Raw genomic sequence first — 16,179 nt, forward strand, 5'->3', positions numbered from 1 at the left:
CATTCCATCCATGCCCTCCATGATGTTTAAATTCAAGACACCCCACAGAAAGACTAGGCCCATGCACCACTCACTACCCCTGGTCAAGGCCCCAACAACAGGTCAAAAATCGAAAAACACAGAAAAATCAGCACAATCCCATTCCATCCATGCCCTCCATGATGTTTAAGTTCAAGACAGCCCACAGAAAGACTAGGCCCATGCACCACTCACTACCCCTGGTCAAGGCCCCAACAACAGGTCAAAAATCGAAAAACACAGAAAAATCAGCACAATCCCAATTCATCCATGGCCTCCATGATGTTTAAGTTCAAGACAACCCACAGAAAGACTCAGTCCACCCACCACTGAGTACCCCTGGGCAAAAGGCCCCAAAACAGCCCAAAAATCGAAAATTCCAAAATTTTAATTGCAGCAACTGTAATGCCCCAAACAAACTTACTTGTAAAATTTCTAATCCAACAGTGATCCAAAGAAAGTCAAAAAGGCCTCAAATCCAAATATCCAGCAGCATCCACAAAAAGTAATCCTTCCAGCTCCAGATCCAAATGAAAAGTGACCAGGAGATGGACAAAGCACTGGGAGGAGCCTGCTGGACAGGAACAGGAAGTTGAATACTGTGGGGCACTTCCTTCCTCCCACCCCCTCCCCCCTCCCCAAAATGGACTCCTCGCTAAAAAAGTGCAGACAAATGTCAACCTAAGGAGTTATTCAGATAAAAATCATCATTTCAAGAAGGTTTATGCTGCTTGCTGGTGGATTTCTTGTGCCAAATTGCAAATTTTATATTTTTGCTGGTGCGAGATTGTTGCTGCTCGCCGCATCTCAAATCTCGCAATTGCGAAGTACCGCGAGACGTGATCTTGCCGTACTCGCGTTGACAAACTCTTGCTGTGCAAGTTGGCAAGCCGCGATGACGTAATCGCGCTCGCCAAATTCCCGCGGGATCACACAGCAAGATCCAAAATCGCGCAGCACTCGCAAAATATCGAGAAAAACAACTCGGCAAACGATGATAAACGCCGCGCGCCGCAAAAATTGTATCACCAACGCCGCGCTCCGCAAAAAAAATCCGCTGCGTGCGAATTTGCGGATTTTGCGGGAAATTCGCAAATCTCGCGGATTGCGAATTTACCGAAAATCCGCAAAATCCGCGAGCGTAACGGATTTTCCGCCCATACTTAGCGTGGTGTGGGAGTCATCCACATCTGCCATTGCATCTCTCTCAGGGTGTTCCAGGTGCATTCTGGACCAAGGTCAAAGGTGCAGGTGTCCTCCCGCCTTCTGCATTGGGACAATGGAGCATTCATCCCTGATGTTTGTCTGTCTTCGACCTGTGTTTTCGGAATGTGATGTGGCTTTGGCGCTGAGATTGGGACACAGCCTTGGGCTCATGGTATATGGATGGCGATGCACACACACATGTTGGAATGAGGAGCCAGGTGCCGTGCAAGGCCTTGTGCTGCTTGTGCAATTTCACTCCGTCTTTCTCCCTCTCTCTCCATCTCTTTCCTTTGTTGGGCGCATGGCACACCTTCTTCTCTTGGATTTAATGATCCAGGCTGTGGCCTAAGGATTGTCAAGTAAGGACCCGGTAGCTCTCATCCGAATGGTTGTTTTGGCATTTGTTTGTATGGTGTTTTGTGTTGGTGATTGCATTGCTGTATGACTGATTCTCCATTTTCTGGCCACACATGTATGTTGATTTTCCTGCTTGTGCGACATCAGGCAGAATGTTTGTTTTAGGATTCGTGGTGTTGGTGTGCAGTTTCTTGTTCTGGGTTTGGGGGTGGGCCGGGGGGGGGTTTGCAGGCCTGGGTGTGGTGTCGGTGAGTGTTGTGGCCCTCCTGGGTGTCCGTGCTGCATGTTCAGTTGCTCCATGGCATCTGTGGTCTGACCTTGTGGACGGAAAAGCTGGTCAGAGGCAGCAACTGAGATCGCCATTGCATCGTGGCCTAGACAATAAAACAGGGGTCCGTGGAAGGTCTGTTAAATGGTCTACTATAAACTTTGGAGCAAATAAAGAAGTAGAAAACAGTGATACCTGTAAATCTAGGTACAGAATCCTCGAACCTTAAAAACTAGTTCTATATACTTGAGGGTAAACAAGAGAATAGGAACACATCATTTCTGCCTGACTCCTGTTATTGCTAGAAGAGATATATAAGCACTCAACAGACCTTCGACCGTTAGAAATAGTGAAAATATATAATCAAGGGCCATCTAAGGGATAAAAAAAGAAGATATAAAACAGGAAGAATATATCGAATTCATCCCTATATCCTGAATGCTACTATTTTTAATACAGAAGATACACCCTTGTTATCCTGAATACTAATTTTAATACAGAAGATACGCCTCTGTCAAGTATTCACGGGTAAAGAAAATCCTGAAGAAGGCATTTGCCGAAACGCGTTGGTGGTATTCCTCAAATCACTACCAGTGTTTTATATTTATGACTGTCATTTTATTGCAAATTGTGTTCTGGCAACATAGATTGTGACAAGTGCAATATACTGTATAAACATTTATCTCTTACAAGTTTGTGGTAGATCAGCACAAACTCACTTCAGGTGACATCATAATGAATATCAAAATGTGGTTCTAACCAGTATCATATATGTTGTAATGTGTATTTATTTATGTTTTGAAGCAAATCATGTATACATTGAATTTATTTATATATATATTTTTTGTATCTACAAAAACATACTAAAAGATCAATAAAATCAAAAATATTTTTCTAATTTAGTTGTGATAGTGTGAAATATGTGGTTGTATGTCTAGAGTTGACTCGCTACTTTAGTGTTAATCAGCACTGAGCCCGGTGCTACAGTCTTTTCTAAGTATGTGGTCCGACTTTACACCAGGTCAGATCAGGTGTAAAGTTCCTGCTGCTAACGCGCCTTATTGAGTGTTTTGTGTTCTTATCGACAACCTGTCTGGTCGTGGTGAATGTTGAGGTGTGGTGTTGGCATGGGTTTTGGCACGGGAACGCCTACTCTGCATCTCATTAGCAATAGTTGCGGGGGTCCTTTGTGGTGATCTTTTTTGCGGCTACTATGGCGGGTAAACTGGTGCTGTGAGCTGTTAGCACCAGCGGGTGAACGGTGGGGTAAATTTATCAAGACTTTGGCTGCAATCATTTTCCGTTATTTCGGCGATAGCTCCTTGTGAATAAGCCCCTTAGGCTTTAGAAAATGCTGAACCATGCACAAATGTATTTGATAGCTTGACCTTAAATGCGACTTGCTTAGAATCTTCTTCACTGTAGAATGTTCCCACTTTATAAAATGTATTATTTTCTTTTAGCTGCATGTTCCTGTTTTTTGTGTGTTTTTTTTCTCATTTTGCGATTGTGTAAATAAGGAGGCTTCGGGAGTCTGGTGGTCCCACGTTCTATGCCTTCACTGCCCCGTTGTTATCAGCTGAGTTTGGGGAGTATCCCTTTAGGAGTTGTGGCCCATCAGCTTTCTCCAACGCCCTTTATCGTAATCAATAATTCCGGTGTTTGGGGGGGAGCTAGCCTTCCCGGCTACTCAGCAGAAATGATTTCTGCCTGGAATTATTGCCATCACTTTAATCATTGGAATTTATTTCCCGGTGACCCAAAAGGAGTTAACGACTCATTTGGAAGTGCTGTTCCCAAATTTTCCAAACGTTTACTCTCTTGGAACTTTTCCCTTTCCTATCAAGTTTGTTATTTTTAATTACAGAGTTTAACCAGTTTGCGTGTGTGGGTGGTGCTGGTTTAACCCAGTTTATACAGATCTCTCTCCTCGCTAGCAATATCAGTACGAACAGGAGATTTTCCTGCCTTTTGGTTAGCTTACCCGTACCCACCTCATTGGTGTTATATATCCCAAAAATAATAAGAGGGGTACTTAGTTATCTGGATTCCTAATACGGTGGTTAACGTCTTACCAATCTCAAGCCAGTAGGAGCAGAGTACGGGGCAGTTTTGAAACATGTGGGTGTCATCCGCCTTCTCCTCTCCACACTTGGGGCAAGACTTTATGTTTGTTCCTTTTAATTTTGATAGTCTTTTTGGGGTCCAGTATGCCCTGTGTATTGTGAACATATGGTTCCTTTTCAATGAAGCTGGTTTTATACAGGACCAACATTTTTCTAGAGATCTTTGCCAGATAGTCTGTAAGTCTAAGTCTTGGTCAGGCATATCTTTCCTCCATGTTGCTTCCGGGACTAAAAAATCTTCTTCTCCGGCCCGATGAGAGCCCAGTACCATTTTGATATTTCATTCTTTACTGGTGTTATTTTTATCATTTCGTTTTCAAGATTCTCGTTGCCCCTTTTTCCCTCTGGTAGAGAATTAGCCCAACTGGTTAGTTGATAATATTTGAATTTTGATAACTTGGCTTCAGTAATTACGTATTGTTGGTTCCACGTGATTATAGAGTTTTCTACCATCAATTGTCCCCATCTTTCAATTCCTGCTGTTTTAAGTGGTACTGCTAGGGAGTCTTTCAGACATTCTGGTGTCCCTGGGGAATCCCATATCGGGGCCATGGTACTGTAATACGATACATTTACAGTGTTTCTGATCTGGTTCCAAAGCTTTACCGCATTATGTAGGATCTTTTTATTTTTTTTATTTTATTTTGGGTGACCAAACTTAAATAGGAAATGGTCTGTTCTGTCCGTCATATTCTGTAGGTAGTTTGGGTAGAAATGATGTTTCCTTAGTAAGGGTCTAAAGTTCTTAAAATGAAATGATCTGTAATACTCAAATAAGTCAGGACTAGCTATTCCACCTTGCTCTTTCCTCCCCCTTAGTTTATTCCAGGCTATTCTCATGCTTTTAGATGCCCAGATAAAGCTAGCTATTTCTCCCTGGATCTTCTTCAGGGCATCTTTTTTAAATTCCAATGGGATTGTGTTAAAAAGGTAAGTGAATTTAAGAACGATGGTCTTTTTTATTGCATTGGATCTTCCCAAAAAGCTTAGTGGTAATCCTGTCCAGACTCTAAGAAGTCTTCTCATTTCTTTGGCAACTCTGCTCAGGTTTAATTGTGGGATTTTTTCAATTTCTTTAACCAACATAATTCCTAGATATTTTATTTTATCTCTGTTATATGGAGTATTAGGACTCGTGTTCCAACTCATCGCCTCTGTTTTCTCCTGGTTTGTTAGGTAGCCTGAAACTCTACCAAAGTTGTTTATCGTGTCTTCTATTTCTTGATTGGTGTCTTCAAAGTTGTCTGTAAATACCATAAGATCGTCCGCATATAGTGCAACTTTTTTTTACCAGTTTTGGTGTTTGAAAGGTGTTATTAAGGGGTGGTTTCTGATCGAACAGGCCAGTGGTTCAATGTAAAGATTGAAAAGTAGCGGCGACAGCGGACAGCCTTGCCTTGTGCCCCTTTGTATTTCGATGTTGCTGGTCAGGCTCCCATTAACTATTATTTTTGCTCTTGAATTATTATATACTTCCCTTACCATGTGACCAAAGCTTTCCCCTAGTTTTTTTTTTTTGTTGGTTTCATTTAAAAAGGTCCAATTGACTCTGTCGAAAGCTTTGGCAGCGTCTTAGGTGATTATAGGTAAGGGTAATTTTCCACATGTGGCTACGTCTACTGCTGCAAATAAATCATGAGTGATCTCATGAACTTGCCGTCCTTTTATAAAGCCCTTCTGGTCTAAGTTGATCAATCTTGGCATTACCTTCGCTAGTCTTTTTGATATGATTTGCATAAATATTTTATAGTCACAATTGAGTAACGATATGGGTCTATATGACTCACATAGCTTGGGGTTTTTCCCAGGTTTTAAGATGATGCTGATCGTTGCATCGTTCCAAGAGTCAGGAATTTTTTCGTGGTCCAGGTATATAATGTTAATTAATTCTGTTAGTTGGTCAACTAAGGTTTCCTTTAGGACCATGTAAAACTCATTTGGAAGCGCGTCAGGGCCGGCAGCTTTTCCTCTTTTCAGGCCATTTATGACTGCTCTGACTTCCTCAGGTTTAATTTCGCTGTTTAGCTCTATCATTTCCTCTTCTGTTAATGTTGGAAGTGGTACAGTGTCCAGGTAATTCCTAATCTGTTCTTCGGTTGGATGTATATCCGAGGAAGATGGCGGCTGGCTGAAAACGCTCGGTCGGGAGCTCCGATCATCTCACCAGTGCGAAATCATAGAAAAAGAGGCACTTCCCCGTACAAAGAATGTATATAGAACGTATATAGTGAAATTAATTAATTAAGCATTTCCGTAGCACCCTACCTGCTTCTTGTACGGCATTTGAGGCTGGCTTGAAGCTGTGGCATGATCAGCGCGCCCGAGGAAGGCACCCAGAGCCAAGCGGTCCATCGCACACCGGGATCTGGGCTGTGGCGCTGGGAGAGAAACGAAGCTGCCGCAAAGCGTTTGGAAGGATTTCCTTCCTGTTCCGGGGCGTAGGAGGTAGAGACGGTGGACCTGCTTACAGCCAGGATGGTGATCTGCTGAGAGAAACACTGTTCGTTTCAGGGAATCCGTTCTGCTGCCAGACGCTGACAGGGTTGGAGTACGAAAACGAAACAAACAAAAACAAACCTGAAAACAAGAACGAATTGCTGAAGCTCAGCGAGGATAAAAGGCTGAAGGCTACGGCTACGGCGAAAAAAGGGTCCAGCGCAGGACGGTGGCAAAATCTGCAAACCAAACAATACATTTTGCACACTGATTTTTCGGGAGACTCTAAACGGATGCAAAAAGAAATAAGACCTCACCGGGCCCTAGGAGCAGAAGCGAAGGAATACAGTGTACACAGTGTATACAGTAACCAGCAACCAAAACAACAGAAAAAACAGACATCGAATTACTGCAACCACTCATCAACCACTCATCAAAGATAAAGGTACGAGGGGGGGGAAGAGATCAGGGAGCAGCAGCCCCGAATTTAATTGTAGGGTGCAAACGATACTCTTTGGGAACGGCAGAAGGTGGGAGTGAGGACAGGCGGGAAGGAGAAACTCAATCCCAAACCGAGCCAGAAACAATATCGGAGAGTGGGAGTAGGGCGAGGTCCACTTACTGCCTTAGAAATCGTCAGCTTGTTAAACAAAACCTCCTGCCTCCCCTAAAAAAGACTGTAACCCCTAGGAGTACAAGAAGGAAACAGAGGATATCTCCCAACCTCGTGGAACTATCAGAAAATATTAAATCCAGATCCACCAAGCTAAGAGAACAAGGGACGCTTGTATCAAAACAAAAAATCAAAGTGACTCCCTCCTTAAGATCGTTCTTTAAAGTCCAACAGTGGGTGCAAGTGAGAGGGGGTAACCCTTCACCTCAGAACAAGAACGCCTCCCTACTCTCATCCACTGGTGATAAGCTAAATATAATCCCCTCGACAGAGAAGAAGCTCGCACTAAAAATTCGAGGGGAGAGAGTGCAGATAACAAGCGAAAGAGAAATGTCAAATATACCCTCTGGTACGGTACCAAAAATGGAGTCAAATGAAGAAGCCTCAACCCAACCCATAGCAGAACTCCCTGGACTCTCAGAACAGCCTTTATACCAAGCTGGAAATGAACCACTGATAAACAACCAAACTGGGAAACTAATGGAGATGTCCATGGATAAAATTATGGGAGAGATGAGGAAAAAATTTGCAGTATCTGAAGCAAATCAGAATAAAATACACGAAGTATGTGAGAACCTAGACCAAAAATTAAACGATCTAGGAGAGAGGGTCATGGCAGTAGAATCGACAATTGAGAGTCTCAGCAAAAAAGTGGCCACAAATCAAAAAAGCATTAGCTCATTAAAAGACAGCGAACGTGCTATCAAGGAGAAGCTGGAATCACTAAAGAACCAGGGAAGAATAAACAACTTAAGAGTGCTAAACGTACCTGAGAACATGGAAGGGGCAGACATCAAGGCGTTTATCGTCACTCTATTTGAAGAATTCTTTCCCTGGACCAAAGATAGCAATCTGATGGAGGATATCCAAAGGGTTCACAGGGATCCGTTCAGGAAAAACAAAGAAAGAAAAACCCCAAGGAAAATTTTGATTAATTTCAAGACATACACATTGAAGGAAAAAATCTTAAGCGAAGGCTTAAAAAGCGGAGCACAAAATAAAGACAACTGGTCCTTCAAGATCCGCTCTGACATATGCAAAGCCACACAAGACAGACAGTGGGAACTGGGGCAGCACATGCAAGAGCTAAAAAATCCTTGGGGCAAATGTTCAGAAGAAGTTACCCGCGGCCCTTAGAATAATGTGGCGTAATAAAATGCACAATATAAGGGAGCACCAAGAAGTAGAAAACTTCATACAACAGATAAAGGACCAGGTCCAATTTGAGAAATCTAATTAAGGAAAGGAAAGTGATCTTTAAAATATAATAACCAATTAAAAACAATCTGGTGAAAACGGAACTCGAATCGGGTGGAAAATTCCGCCCAAAAGAAGAAGGGAGGCTTCCTCAGGGAGGGAAACTCGAACCTCACAAATATTTAATAATGTAAATTTTGTCAAAAAACACGGGTGGGGAGCAAACTATGGAAAAAAACTAGAAAAAATATCCTCATAAATCAAAAAACAGGAGTCAAATGGGAGTCAAATAGAACTTATAAAACACTGCTTAGCCTAGATCACGATCCAACAAATTTAAACGAAAGATGACAAAAGAAAGAATAGTTAAAGTTCTCTCTTGGAACGTTAACGGTCTTAGAACCTCCAACAGAAGAAGAGGAATTCTGGAATATTTAAATGAAGCTGAAAGTGAAATCATTATCCTTCAAGAGACTCATCTTGTAAGCACTGAGTGGGACCAAATAGTAAAAAAACTAAACTGGGTGGATGCTTGTGCACACACTACGCAAGACTGTAATATAAAAGGGGTAGCAATTATTCTAAAAAAATCTCTAAAAGCCAAGATCGAAAGTAAAGTGGTAGACAGCAAGGGAAGATGGGTAGTGATTAAAGTCAGAATAAATGATAATATCCTTATTATAGCCGGCTACTATGGCCCAAACTTGGACGATCCGTCTCCTCTTCAGGAACTTTATATGGAACTCCTATCAACTTCCGCCCCCATAATTATAGGAGGTGACTATAACATTATACTCGATCCCAAATTGGATAGGTCGCCTCCGAGTAAATAGATGAATTTACCAAAAATGAGGGAATGGTTAGGGAACTATAAGCAAGACCTGGACTTGGAAGATATGTGGAAACAAAGGGGAGAAAAAACGCACCCTTTTACATTTCACAATAAAAAATTGGGCCATAGGTCAAGAATTGACTTCTTTCTTCTAAATAGGAATCTCCTAGGTAGCGTCAAAGGCATTGAACACCTCCCAGCGCACCTATCTGACCACTCTGCAGTACAACTAACTCTCTCAATACCAAAAAACATAATTCCTCCCAGATGGACAATTGAGCGGACTATATTTAATGACCCGCAAAATGTGAATCAGCTGGAAATTGTCTCTACACACTACTTTGAAGATAATTCAGTGGGCACGCCGAAACGAGTCACCTGGGACGCTTACAAGGCGGTGGCCAGGGGGAAATTACTGAATTTAGGAGTCCATAAAACTAAGATCAAGAAACTGGAGATCAAAAAAATGGAAATGGATATTAAACTAGTGGAAATACAACTAGAGAGTGGAACCTATTTAGAACCGAAGGAAGCCTTAGAAGAAAAGAGTCAAAAGCTTAAAGAGATCCTGGCCGACTATTTGGAGGACATAGTGAAAGAAAAGTGGGAAAATAGTAAATTGTCAAACCACGAATACGGGGAAGGATGTGGGAAAATGTTAGCATGGAGAATTAAAACAGACCAGTCAAGGAACAATATACCATGCATTCAGATTCAAGATCAAATGCTACAAAGCTCTGACGACGCTGTATTTAGACAGGAGTTCTCAAAGTTCTTCTCTAATCTATACAAAGAAGATATACATCCAACCGAAGAACAGATTAGGAATTACCTGGACACTGTACCACTTCCAACATTAACAGAAGAGGAAATGATGTTTGCACTAGATTTGAACTTCCTATATATCTTGTGCTCATTAAATGATGAGCAGAAAATGTATGTTTTAACAATAACTTACTGAAACAAAATACGAAAAGCATTACCTAACTAGGAATCTGCTAGCAAAGGTTTCTGTCTTTAGCATAGTTCATTGTAACTCAGGGTTACTTTGAATAAATGATAGGACAGACTCTGCTTTAAGATTCCCTGGGAACCAAGGTCAAAAGTTTCTACAAGTATAAATCTTTAATGGTGTCTGTTACATATTTGATAGTAGATTGTCGATATCACATGTTATCCATGTGAAAGAAAGAATTAAGGCTTCTCACTATCGAAAGAAGTCTTTTCATTGGATGGTAGTGATCTAACTTGTAACTTTGTAGTAATACATGTATTTGTTGTTTTTATTAGTGCATATTCTAGTTAGAGAGGTTCATGCTTCATATGGAATGCTGGCTGAATCTTTATGCTGAGGGTTGATGCTGATACCATTTTGGAGGTGAAGCGACTACACTTTCTCCAAATTCCTTATTTTGATGGTTGTGGGTACTGCTGCATCGTTCTTCCCATATTTACTGCCCTGAGACTTTATAGGTACGGATTGCTACTCCAACTGTACACACATACTCTTTAACACCTTCACCACGGCTTACATTCCACTGCGGTGCTGAAAAAAATTACGCGTGCACGGTTTGGACGTCCCCTGGCCGTCCGACGCACATGCCCACCGTGACGTCGGACGGCCCCATGGAAGAGGTTGAATATTGGGACGCGGCTGAGTCTCAAAGGACTACACCTAATTTTAATGCTCCATTGATCTTACTCTTTTCTCAAACTCGTTATGAGTTCTAATACGTTCTGAAATTGATCCTTTATTTAGAATATGGATTAAAACATTATGGAACATGCTGTTCTTTTGAATTATATCTGAACCTAGCCATATCTTCTTGATATATTTATGAAAAATGATGTTATCTGACTAACTAAAATTAAGATAAAAAGATATCTACTAATCTCTTTATAAAAATTAAAGCTTTTAGAACCATTCTAAAACTCAAATTTAATCTAAAGATTGCAAATTACATTGTTGACTGAAATGATTTGATTTAGCTTCCATTCAAAAACAAAGCAAAGATATGTTGCCTGAAGAAGAAGAATTTGGCGTGAAGTTGGAGTCCATTCTTGTAAGTTACAGGTTGAACCACTACTGATAATTAAGATTTGGTCTATTCAGCGTTATCAGCTTCAAATGCACAAAGCCAATACATAGGGCCTTATTATGAGTGCCTTGGTAATCCTGATGTATTTGCTATACAAAGTTTTTCATCCAGACACTTGACTTGTGGAGAAGTGTGGCTCAGGGGTTAGAGGCGGCAGACCTGGAGCTTGAGTTCGGCCCTGGACCAGGGTTCAATTCCCCGCCTCGGCGGGTCTTGGGCTCAATAATTCCACGGACTCGTTAATTCTCGCTCCGGTGCCTTCTCGACTCACGGGTTCACACTCTGCGACTCTGGGCAATAGCTTGCTTAATCTCCACATCGGCCCCTCGCGGCAGGATGCCTGGCTTTCACCTTGTGGACACCCTGCCAGGGATATCTCACAGGGGAATACCAGGACGGGTTCCCTAAGCAAGCGCGGAGATGCCCCAGGGTAAGTCATGCGCTATATAAGCTTCATACATTTACATTTACTTGCTAAAATGATGTCAAAAAATCAATGTCAAATTCAGAAGGGGCGGTAATGAGGAAAGTACTGTGGGAATCGAGTGTGGTATTGCTGATTCCTATGGTATTATTCAGTTTCTCAGGGGTCCCTTCAGAGTCTAACTCATGATTCTGATATGTTCCTCCAGAACTACATATTAGAACTACTATATTAGAAGTTCTGGGAGTGGAAATGAAGCTCATTGTCTTTGAAATGAAAGCATGCTGCAGAAGCTAGGGCTAGGGCATGTGCCACCTTTACAAAAGAAGTGTGTCTGTCACCTCAATCCTGATTCACAGAAAATAGAGGAGTTAGTACCACATTCCACAAGTTTCACAGACTTTTCTGGTCCATAGGCCATAACTGTTGATGGTCTGTGAGTGACAATATATCTCGATAGCCGCAAAACACAAGCGTATCCTGGTTAATATGACACTAGGAGGATCCCATGAGCATCACACATTATCATGCATGGGCACTAAGAAGGTACCAGTTATGCCTTGAGTTGATGATTGGATGAGCTGAAGCCATATCATGGCTACACAAGTACAATGATGTGTGTTAGTTCATTCTGCTATCTATCATTATTTGAATACAGGGCCAGACTAGGGAACCAAAATCAGCTCTGGCAAAAAATGCACAAACCAGCACTGCAGCCTATGACACCTCACGCATTCTCTCATTCTTAAGGTCGCATAATACAAACTACCTTAATTTTTTAAGAGAGATGAATAATGCATTTGTGATTTTTAAGCCCTGTACACAACTGATTTTATTATAACTTAATTTATTGGAACTGAATTTACACAGCTCAAAAAGCTGCCCAGTCAGGATTTTAAGTCATAACATCCAGCAAGCAGCATTTGTCAGAGGGAAACATTCTGATCACTGAACCAGCCTCTCTCCATAGTTCAGAAAAATGAAACTGAGACAAACAAATATTCACAAAACGACCAGAAAATGACCCACACAGCCTTAGTAAATAGTTACCAATCCACCCAATACTTTAAAAGAGTTCCAGTTTTCTTGTAATAGCACGCAGACTTCAATAAGAACATTATTTGGTTTTCTCTCTTAAAAGCTGGCCATAAGCAGCCAACACTGTCTTAGGATACATGAGGGCCTGAATGAATGTAAACATTGCAGAAAGGTGAGTGAAGTTTTCTTAAAGAAAAGTAGAGGCAAGGGACTAAGGGCCAGATGCACAAAGATTAGGAATAACAATTTTGAAATAGCGATTTTATCAGAATGGCAATTTGGAAATCGCTATCCCTTATGCATGAAACCTTTTGTTTCATATTTGCGATCCCTAATGGGTCCCAAAGATTCTTACCTCCTGAATCAATTAGATAGGTCGTAGTTTGTAACCCATTAGGAATGCTCGCCTCCACAGGGATGGTGGCATTCTGAGATCAGCAGACCACTATGTCTGTGATTGCTTTTTAATAAATTGTTTATTTTGGAAATACAACCAGTTTTCCTTAAAGGAAAACAGGATGCATTAAAAAAAAATAATGTGGTGGTGTCATTTTTTGGTCGATCATTCGAGACCTCTTGTATATACTTTAGTATATACTTATTATACACTTAGATGTGTATGTACTTTGTGGGCTCTGGAGATCAGCCCTAGGACTTGTCTGCCTTTGCATAGGGACTTTTTTCTGTTCAACTGCCTCTATTTAACTGTCGTGATAAAAAAACGACCAGCAGAGGTCAGTAAAACACCAGAATTGCTTTCTGCTGAGGGACTTTCATTTTTACATTTTTCTGGCAACATCCTCGATTTAACTTTTTGGATAGACAACGACCGCAGAGGTCAGTAAAAAAACAGAACCACTTTAGCAGTCCCTAGATTCTAGTCCATAGAAATGTTCTTCCACGAGCACCCGTAGACAAAAAGGGGGAAAGGTAAATGGGGAGTGTAGTGGGAAGGACGAGATGACACACCAGCAAGGTTAAGATATAAGTATTTATTATAATTGTAATAAGGGCCCACAGAGAGCCAGCAGATAAGGTAACGCTATCAGCCAGGGATTACAGCGTCTGGCGATAGAATCAGGTGACGTCACATAAGTAATCTCCGAGCATTCGGAGATGACGTTATGTGACGTGTACAACAACAGATATGGAAAACACACTACACATGGTGAATGCGACTCTATTCACAACATCTCCTTTTTTTCCCAACAAAACATAAAATAGCACGTGCAAAACATGCACTTATTCAACTACAAACCCCTCAAAGCGTTTAGGCATTCTGATTTCTCTTCCTGACCTAGTTTTGGTATGCATGGCATATGATTGGTTGATTCTGGGACAGTGGCCGCCTGTAGCCTCTTTAGCCTCACTGGGACCCCCTGGGCTTCCTACGCTAAGGGCAGGCTCTACACTGGATTCCTCCGCTACACTCTCTTTTCTCCCAACACCATTCCCCTCAACCATGCTATGATTACCATCAATTTCTAGGTGACTTTGATCTTCATGTACATTCTCCCATTCCAGTATGCTGTCATCAAGACTTACTTCATGATCATCCTTCCCTCTCATTATAATTTTTTCTTGACCTTTTTTGAGTTTGATTACATCATCCTTGCTCCTCCAACCTTTTCCTTCCATGTATACAGCCCCTCGGGACGTTCCACCCACCTGAACAGGGTTGCTATACACAGACTCTCCTTTTGACACCTTAACAGGTTTCCTGACTAAAACCCAGTCACCTTGTTCTATTTCTTTCTCTCCTACTTTATTGGACAAGTCGGAATACCTCTTTGTTCTCATTTGTTTGTCAACAATCCGCTCCTTGACCCTGAGTACGTTATCATCTATCTTGTCCTGAGTGACCTCATCCCTATACCAGTCGTTGAATTTAGGAGTGAGTATGCTGTTACATTTCCTCCCCCTCATTAGGAAAAATGGTGTATGTCCTGTCGTGACATTTGGTGTGTTGTTGTATGTGCTTATTTTTTCACGAATAAAATTGTTCACATTCAATTTAGAAGCTACAGCCAATTGGATGCATTCTTTTATGAACCTGTTCACCCTCTCCACCTGTCCATTACTCTTAGGGCTATATAAGGGTGTTTTCTCTTGTTTGATCCCAACCTGTTGTAAAAATTCCATCATCTGCCTGGACACTAACTGTGTTCCATTGTCGGAGACAATGATCTTTGGCTGTCCCTCTACTGCAAACACCTTTTTAAAGAATTTTATCACAACATTTGTGGTCACCGTATTTACAAATTTATAGTGTACCCACTTTGCATAGTAATCCGTCAATACAATTATATGTCTACATCCTTCATCTAACACATTAAATGGCCCTGCAAAGTCTATTGCTATTTTAGTCCATGGACCACTTGGAATCTCTACCATTTGCAACTCTCCCTTCCTCAACTTCCAGTGTTTATCTGCTTTTAAGCACTGTTCACATCTGTCAATGTACCTCTTCACCTCAGAGTCCATTGCAGGCCACCAGTAATGAGATCTCAAAATGTTCCTAGTAGCACTGCTACCTGGGTGTCCTTGGTGGCCCAACTCTATTATTTTACTTCTCAGCCCTTCCGGCGGAATGAATAACTCTCCTCTTTTCAAGAATCCTTTTTCTATGGTCAGTTCACTTTCTACTTGTTGGTAACTTTTCAGCTCACTCTCCAGATTTCTTATTGGGGGCCACTTTGTTCTTATATAGCTCATTGCTTTCTCCATTACTTTGTCCTTTCCTTGGTTTGTCATCCACTCTTCCTCCGTTACAGATCCTCTGCACATTGAAGTGGCGTCAACCCAAGCTACTACACATTCTGTGTCATCCAGTGTGCATTCAGGTCGTTTGCTTACTGGCAGGCGAGATAGACAGTCCGCCCTGCAGTTTTTACCACCTTTAATGTGCCGTATACTAAATGTGTACTCTTGCAGTTTAGAGAGCAGTCTTATTAATCGGGAACTGGCTTTGCCATTCCCTCGTCCTTCACCATCCATCATATAGACCAGTGGTTTGTGATCTGTGACTATTGTGAATCTTTTGCCCCATAGGTAGTCTTTCAATTTGTGCACTGCCCAAACACATGCGAGTGTCTCGCGCTCAATTGTGCTATAATTTCTCTCTGTTTCGCTTAGCCTCCTTGATATAAATGCTATGGTATTTTCGTCCTTGCCCTGAACTTGGCAGAATACAGCACCAATACCCTTTGCGCTGGCGTCCACTGTGATGACGTTCTCTAGTTCTGGGTTGTAAGGTTTCAAAGCAGGTGCTTTGTGATTTCTTTTTTTATAATTGCAAAAGCTTGCTCTTGTTCACTTGACCATTTGTAGCTCACATTCTTCCTTAGCAATTTCCTTAGCAGTTCAATCTTGCCTGCGTATCCCTGGATGAATCTTGAATAGTACTCACTGAGCCCGAGGAATGACTTTAAGGTCTCTTTATCTTTGGGTTCAGGAGCTTCCCTTATGGCTTCCACCAGATCATCTTTGGGTGTTATACCATCAG

Source organism: Lissotriton vulgaris, chromosome 1_1 (genome assembly GCF_964263255.1).
Source record: "Lissotriton vulgaris chromosome 1_1, aLisVul1.2, whole genome shotgun sequence".
Lineage (NCBI taxonomy): Eukaryota > Metazoa > Chordata > Amphibia > Caudata > Salamandridae > Lissotriton > Lissotriton vulgaris.